This window comes from Thalassophryne amazonica, chromosome 17 (assembly GCF_902500255.1).
Source record: "Thalassophryne amazonica chromosome 17, fThaAma1.1, whole genome shotgun sequence".
NCBI lineage: Eukaryota > Metazoa > Chordata > Actinopteri > Batrachoidiformes > Batrachoididae > Thalassophryne > Thalassophryne amazonica.
In genome coordinates this window covers 19141742-19149817 of record NC_047119.1, presented here as the reverse complement: position 1 = coordinate 19149817, position 8076 = coordinate 19141742, and positions in this window count along the sequence as shown.

Here is an 8076-nt window from a genome sequence, read left to right as displayed (position 1 = left end):
TTGTGCATGGTGTCCTTAGACAGCTCTTTGGCAGAGCTCTCAAGTTGAGATACAATCATGGAGTTATTTTCCTCAAAATCTTGCCTTGTAGGTCATTTTTGGTGGAAAGTTGTGCGTTAGCATGACAGCATATTGAGTCTCATGCCGAGTGTGTGAGACCTGACAGGACTGTGAGACTTGAGAGCTCTGCTTTGGTCTTGGCTATGGTGGACAGGTTGGAGTGTGATTGATTGAGTGTGTGAACAGGTGTCTTACACAGGTAACGAGTTCAACCAGGTGCAATTAATACAGGTAAAGAGTGCAGAATAGGAGGACAGGTCTGTGAGAGCCAGAATTCTTGCTGGTTGGGAGATGAGCCAATATTTATTTCATGCAATAAAATGCAAATTAATTATTTAAAAATCTTATGATTGGATTTTTTTTTTAAGATTCTGTCTCACAGTTGAAGTGTACCTATGATAAAAATTACAGACCTCAACATTCTTTGTAGGTGGGAAAACTTGAAATGTGTTGCAGGGATCCATTTCAAAATGAGCAAATATTTGCACAAAACAAAAAAGTATCAGTTTGAACATTATTTTGTTTTTGTGGTGTATTCAATTGAATATAGGTTGAAGAGGATTTAGTTATTTTTGTTCCTAGACTGAAAAACTTAACCTGACAAAATTCAGAAGGTGTGTGAGTGGGAGGTGTTTCTCCAGCAAAGGCCTGCCGTGGGTCCTGACCATGTTGCACCCCATACAGCAGGTGCAGCATGGTCAGATCCTACCCCTTAAGGGGATACCTCAAACAGAATGCTTCTTCAAATTCTCACGCTGGTATTGATAGTATGTGTAAATTATTGTCTTAGGATGCAGGACATCAGCTGCATGTTGGTTATCCATAGTCTGGGCCCCACCGACTCAAAAGCTTAAAAAAAAAAAAAAAAAAAGGGTTGGACCGGTCTCGACTTGCTACACTTTTTTTCTTTTTTTTTTCTTTTTTTTTCTTTTAGTATGACCCCTAAGGACACCTGAATAAGTGGTCTGCTTTGCTGGAAATATCGTGAACTGAAACTGGCCATTTTTGTACATGCACCTTTGGTCACTTCACCAAAAATAGTGAAAAATGGTATTTTCTCTTAAACTCTTTAGTGGGTTGGGTAGGCTACCAAAAAAATGCACCCCAGGCACACACAATACATGTACTGACATCATCAAGTTCAAATATGCATTTAAAGAACTTTTTTTTTTTTACTTATAACCAGAAAAATCTGAAAATTACAGCCAATTTTAATCATTTTCTCACAATTTTTCACATATGCTTCATTTGTAACAAACTTTTCCTTTTAGTAATCATATCAAGCAATGTGTCATTCTTTCATGTGCAGAATGTAGACTCTTCTGTGAAAAAAATGTGAAAAATTGACAAAAAAAAATAAAGGATCAGTGATCATTTTAGTGAGCCTCACCCTCAGACCTCATATTGCAATTTGACCAAAACTATTGCTGTTAAGAATAAATAAGAGAGGTAAACAGGAGAATTCCAGCTAATAAATAGCAATTAACATACATGAGAGCTACTTCAATGTAATACAAATTTATATAAATTTAAAATATTTTATAATTATGGTATTTTTATGCTATTTACACTTGTTTCAGGAACTAGCAGCTACATATTGGAGACATTGTTTTCTAAAATACTACAGAATAGGCATGAGGCAAATGCCCTGTCTTCCACTTACCTTGCTAGTTACACTGTACAATGTACCTATAAAATACAATCAATTTATATGTATATACTTTGTTGTGTTCTGCAGGTTTCTGGAGTTGTGCTGCAATTAGTGGTAAGAAACAGTAGATAAGAATCTGGCTTGCCTGTCTTATAATATTCACTCATTATATATTACTGTTGCAGGTAATGAAGACAGGTGAAAATCTGAAGACCTGCTTCCTGAATCATGGAGCCCGAATTTTCAACAAAGCAACCAAAGAGAAAGCGGCCTGTTACAAATTATACTGCTTGCTTAATATGCCAGAAAAAAAATGCACTCTACCATCCTCATTCACCTCGAGTGAGGCATCCGTTAATAACCATGCCAAGTGATTGTACAGGCTGCAACTCACTCTGTGATGCCTCCATGTATGATATTTCCATTTGTTGTGCTGTGCCTTCATCCTCACTTTCAGGCTGACCTGCTCTGGCACTCTTCATTGCCACCTTCTCTGCCTTGCATTGATCCTTGAGTTCCTTCGGTATTATTTTTGCAGTGTACTTGTAGTAAGAGTAAGAGGAGATCATGGAATCAGTTGCAATCTCATCACCACTTTCTTCTCCATACTCTGACTCTTCAACACTCTACGTTTCTGTAATTTGGACATCAGGCAGCCTATGCTCAGGTCTATAGAGCATACCAAGCTAGAAGATCCCTTCTGTGGCACAATCTGTATTGTGCAGTTGCCATTTACTTCATAGTATTTTCAGAGTCGGGCTGCCAAGTAGTGAGATCTGTATGACTGAGCATTGTCCACCCCATATTCTTCAAGGTACTTTCGGAATTCATTCCTCAGACCTGTAATGAAGAAAACAGCTCCATGTCTGAAAAGAGGCTCATCTATCTGAGATACCAGCTTATTCAGTGCAGCATCATATGGCCTTGTGTCAGTGCTTGACTTGACCTGTATTTGAGCATGTCTGGTCAAGTAGGAGCTCATGCAGATTCTGTGGTACCGAAAGTCCTCTGCCACCATGTCCATGCATTTGTTGTCAGAACCACGGATTTTGCGTAGCATATCTTCATCTCCTAGTTCATTTGCTTTATCACAGACTGAATTTTGTCTGTCTAATGTTGAAACCAACAGGAGGGATCTATCACCCTTGGTAGTGCGGGCTCTTCCACAAATGAAACATTCCTCTTTGTAGATAATAGGCTGTCGTGTGAAAGACCGTGTTATTCTTGGGGCATAACTGCCATCTGGTTCAGTTGATTGTCCTGCTGTAAGTGAGGTGCAAGCTTGCTTTGCAAACTTGAATTTCTTTTGATCAACAGTTTTGCAGTTTGTGTACATGGAACGACATCGAGCATGACACACAGGATTCTTGCTGAGAAATTCAGATTGAGATTTTAGCTCATCTTCAAGTCTGAAGGAGACATCATCCTTCCTGTTAGTGACAGCATATAAGAGTGCAGGATAACCTTCATCTGTCAGTTTTTGCAGGGGTCCAAAGTTAGTGTCTGTTTTTTCCTGGCATATTAAGCAAGCAGTATAATTTGTAACAGGCCGCTTTCTCTTTGGTTGCTTTGTTGAAAATTCGGGCTCCATGATTCAGGAAGCAGGTCTTCAGATTTTCACCTGTCTTCATTACCTGCAACAGCAATATATAATGAGTGAATATTATAAGACAGGCAAGCCAGATTCTTATCTACTGTTTCTTACCACTAATTGCAGCACAACTCCAGAAACCTGCAGAACACAACAAAGTATATATATATAAATTGATTGTATTTTATAGGTACATTGTACAGTGTAACTAGCAAGGTAAGTGGAAGACAGGGCATTTGCCTCATGCCTATTCTGTAGTATTTTAGAAAACAATGTCTCCAATATGTAGCTGCTAGTTCCTGAAACAAGTGTAAATAGCATAAAAATACCATAATTATAAAATATTTTAAATTTATACAAATTTGTATTACATTGAAGTAGCTCTCATGTATGTTTATTGCTATTTATTAGCTGGAATTCTCCTGTTTACCTCTCTTATTTATTCTTAACAGCAATAGTTTTGGTCAAATTGCAATATGAGGTCTGAGGGTGAGGCTCACTAAAATCATCACTGATCCTTTATTTTTTGTCAATTTTTCACATTTTTTTCACAGAAGAGTCTACATTCTGCACATGAAAGAATGACACATTGCTTGATATGATTACTAAAAGGAAAAGTTTGTTACAAATGAAGTATATGTGAAAAATTATGAGAAAATGATGAAAATTGGGGTTCATTTTCAGATTTTTCTGGTTATAAGTAATAAAAAAATGTTCTTTAAATGCATATTTGAACTTGATGATGTCAGTACATGTATTTTGTGTGCCTGGGGTGCATTTTTTTGGTAGCCTACCCAACCCACTAAAGAGTTTAAGAGAAAATACCATTTTTCACTATTTTTGGTGAAGCGACCAAAGGTGCATATACAAAAATGGCCACAGTTTTAGTTCGCGATATTTCCAGCAAAGCAGACCACTTATTCAGGTGTCCTTAGGGGTCACACTAAAAGAAAAAAAAAAAAAGCAAGAAATAGTGTAGCAAGTCGAGACCGGTCCTCTCAAATTTTCAGTGCCTGGGGCCCAGACTACCAGTAAAAGCAGCACAGATCAGAAATGTTCAGAGTCCGAGGACGATGCGCTTAAACTCTGAGGTACACAATCTTCATTTTCAGCAAATAAGACTCAGGACACAATGCCCCAAATACCTGTACAAACTAACTGGAAGGATTATTGTTCATGCAAATTTTCTCTTTAACAGCTAGTTTGTTTAGAAAGGTTAAGGACATGTAACTTGGAAATGTTCATCATTCCAAGTTATGGAATATCTCTTGGACTTTATTTACCTCAACCATTACAAATGGTGTGGTACTGTGGGGTAAATCTGTCTGGAGTAGGCAGTTCTCAAACAGTGGGGGAAGCTTACAGAGCAGCATTACAACATCAGCATTTGTACAGCTTCATTGTTGAAGGATTTTCTGAAAGCAGAAATGTTACATTTGATAGCCACAGTTTGCCTGAATGCACACGGAAGTCGAGAGCCTTGATGTAAATTTTTTTTTCTTCTTAAAATCCTCCTCTGTTCCACTCCACCATCAAGCTCTATAACTGACGAAGCAACAGGCAAAGGTTGCTCTGCTCCCAGTCTCTCCCATCACAGCCATGGAAGCCTATATCTCCTGCCAAGTTGTCACTGGTGGCTTCCCTCACTATTCTCATCCTTGCACAGTCACTCAGTTTTTGCGAACTGTCTACAATAAACAGATTTATTATACAGTGCTGTACTGTTTGTATTTAAGTCTAAGACATATCAACTTTATTTATCCCAAAGGAAATTATTTTGCCAGAGTGCAGAATTATACTGTCTGATTGCCACAGGTAGGATAGATCTGTGGCGTCCTGTGGTGCACCTCTGTATTCTCAGGCTACGACTGAAGGTGCTCTGACAAGATGTCAGTGTGGCGTGCTTGGGGTTTCAGGTGTTGTCCAGGGGGCTGAGCAGTTTCCTCAGCATCCTCCTCTCTGACACCACCACCACCCCTCAGTGACTGAAAAATGTTAATGTATCCATCTTCTAACCCTGCTTGCTCTAGGGTTTGGTAAGGTTAGACCTTACTCGTGTGAAGCGCCTTGAGGCAGCTTTGTTGTGATTTGGCGCTGTATAAATCAAATGAATTGAAATTGAATTCTGTCTTGTTGAAAGAAAACTGGTTGTAACTGATTATTTTTATGATCCTTACTCTATTAAAAATGGTTGTAATTCTTAAAAAGTTCATGTGATATTTTTGTTAAATCCCTTGAATTAAAGCTGAAAGTCTATGCTACAAAAAAAAAAAAAAAATTGTTTTACTTCAGCTCCACTGTGATGGTCCACAAAGGCAAAATGACCTAAACGTCACTTGCATCGTTCAAGATCTAATCCAAAAATGAGTCTAGCCTCTCCTGTTTCTTTGCCCCTTCCAGGTTGGACATGAATGAAAAATATCAGGTACTTTTACTCCGCAAAAGCAGGGCTTTAAAGCCCTGTCCAACTGGTGAGGTCACAAGTCTACAACCCCTGGCAATAATTATGGAATCACTGGCCTCTGAGGATGTTCATTCAGTTGTTTAATTTTGTAGAAAAAAAAGCAGATCACAGACATGACACAAAACTAAAGTCATTTCAAATGGCAACTTTCTGGCTTTAAGAAACACTATAAGAAATCAAGAAAAAAGATTGTGGCAGTCAGTAACGGTTACTTTTTTAGACCAAGCAGAGGAAAAAAATATGGAATCACTCAATTCTGAGGAATAAATTATGGAATCACCCTGTAAATTTTCATCCCCAAAACTAACACCTGCATCAAATCACATCTGCTTGTTAGTCTGCATCTAAAAAGGAGTGATCACACCTTGGAGAGCTGTTGCACCAAGTGGACTGACATAAATCATGGCTCCAACACAAGAGATGTCAGTTGAAACAAAGGAGAGGATTATCAAACTCTTAAGAGGGTAAATCATCACGCAATGTTGCAAAAGATGTTGGTTGTTCACAGTCAACTGTGTCTAAACTCTGGAACAAATACAAACAACATGGGAAGGTTGTTAAAGGCAAACATACTGGTAGACCAAGGAAGACATCAAAGCGTCAAGACAGAAAACTTAAAGCAATATGTCTCAAAAATCGAAAATGCACAACAAAACAAATGAGGAACGAATGGGAGGAAACTGGAGTCAACGTCTGTGACCGAACTGTAAGAAACCGCCTAAAGGAAATGGGATTTACATACAGAGCTAAACGAAAGCCATCATTAACACCTAAACAGAAAAAAAACAAGGTTACAATGGGCTAAAGAAAAGCAATCGTGGACTGTGGATGACTGGATGAAAGTCATATTCAGTGATGAATCTCGAATCTGCATTGGGCAAGGTGATGATGCTGGAACTTTTGTTTGGTGCCGTTCCAATGAGATTTATAAAGATGACTGCTGAAGACAACATGTAAATTTCCACAGTCATTGATGATATGGGGCTGCATGTCATGTAAAGGCACTGGGGAGATGGCTGTCATTACATCATCAATAAATGCACAAGTTTATGTTGATATTTTGGACACTTTTCTGATGTTTAAGGATGATGAAATCATTTTTCAAGATGATAATGCATCTTGCCATAGAGCAAAAACTGTGAAAACATTCCTTGCAAAAAGACACATAGGGTCAATTTCATGACATAGGGTTAATGTCAACGAGCAGATGTGATTTGATGCAGGTGTTAGTTTTGGGGATGGAAATTTACAGGGTGATTCCATAATTTATTCCTCAGAATTGAGTGAGTCCATATTTTTTTCCTCTGCTTGGTCTAAAAAAGTAACCGTTACTGACTGCCATAATATTTTTTTCTTGATTTCTTATAGTGTTTCTTAAAGCCAGAAAGTTGCCATTTGAAATGACTTTAGTTTTGTGTCATGTCTGTGATCTGCTTTTTTTCTACAAAATTAAACAACAGAATGAACATCCTCCGAGGCCGGTGATTCCATAATTTTTGCCAGGGGTTGTACATCTGTGTGTGTGTGTGTGTGTGTGTGTGTGAGAACAGTGCTTTCCTGTAAGTTACACAAATATTTCGGCATTGCTGATGCTGCCTTCAGTACCTCAATTGTAAGAGTACTGGTGGATAAGAACTATCAGTCCAATACCAGTGGTTCAATTCCTCTCCAGCCATAAGGCCAGTAAGGTGATGTAGAAATACACTCCATCCATCCATCCATGCATTGACCATACTTTACTTTGCCCGCAATAACTTGAACAAAACTGATCTGAATTTCACCAAATTTGAACTGGAGGATCCAAGCAAGTGTATCTGCGGGAAATTTGATTTTGAGCATAACTGAGTTTCAACAAGACCTTTTGAAGACCACGTATTTTACTGAATTGTAGTGCCCATGATAACTTTATTTGATAACTTGATTTTCAATATATCTGATCTGATCATCCCATTTGACTGTATTTTTTGAGGATGTCTAACTGATACATGATCATCACAATAATATTAGTCTACGGTATGTCAGGTCGGTGCATCCCTATCTCAGACTAAATACTTTCACTTTGCAAATGGAAAAATTAAAGAAGTAGTTTTCTTTTTGTTTCCCTCGATCTGTTTGTCAGATTGTTTTTGATGTGATTGGCTGACCTGATCCTGCTCCAGGTCATCCAAAGGTTGTGTTTGACAACAATCAAGATCAAAGTTTTGCAATCAGGATCTGTGCTCAAGCTCTGATATTTTAGAAACAGGTTAAAATCTCTCCAGAAAAAAAAGCATTTTTTTTCCATTAATTAGTTAAAAATGTGACTACTTT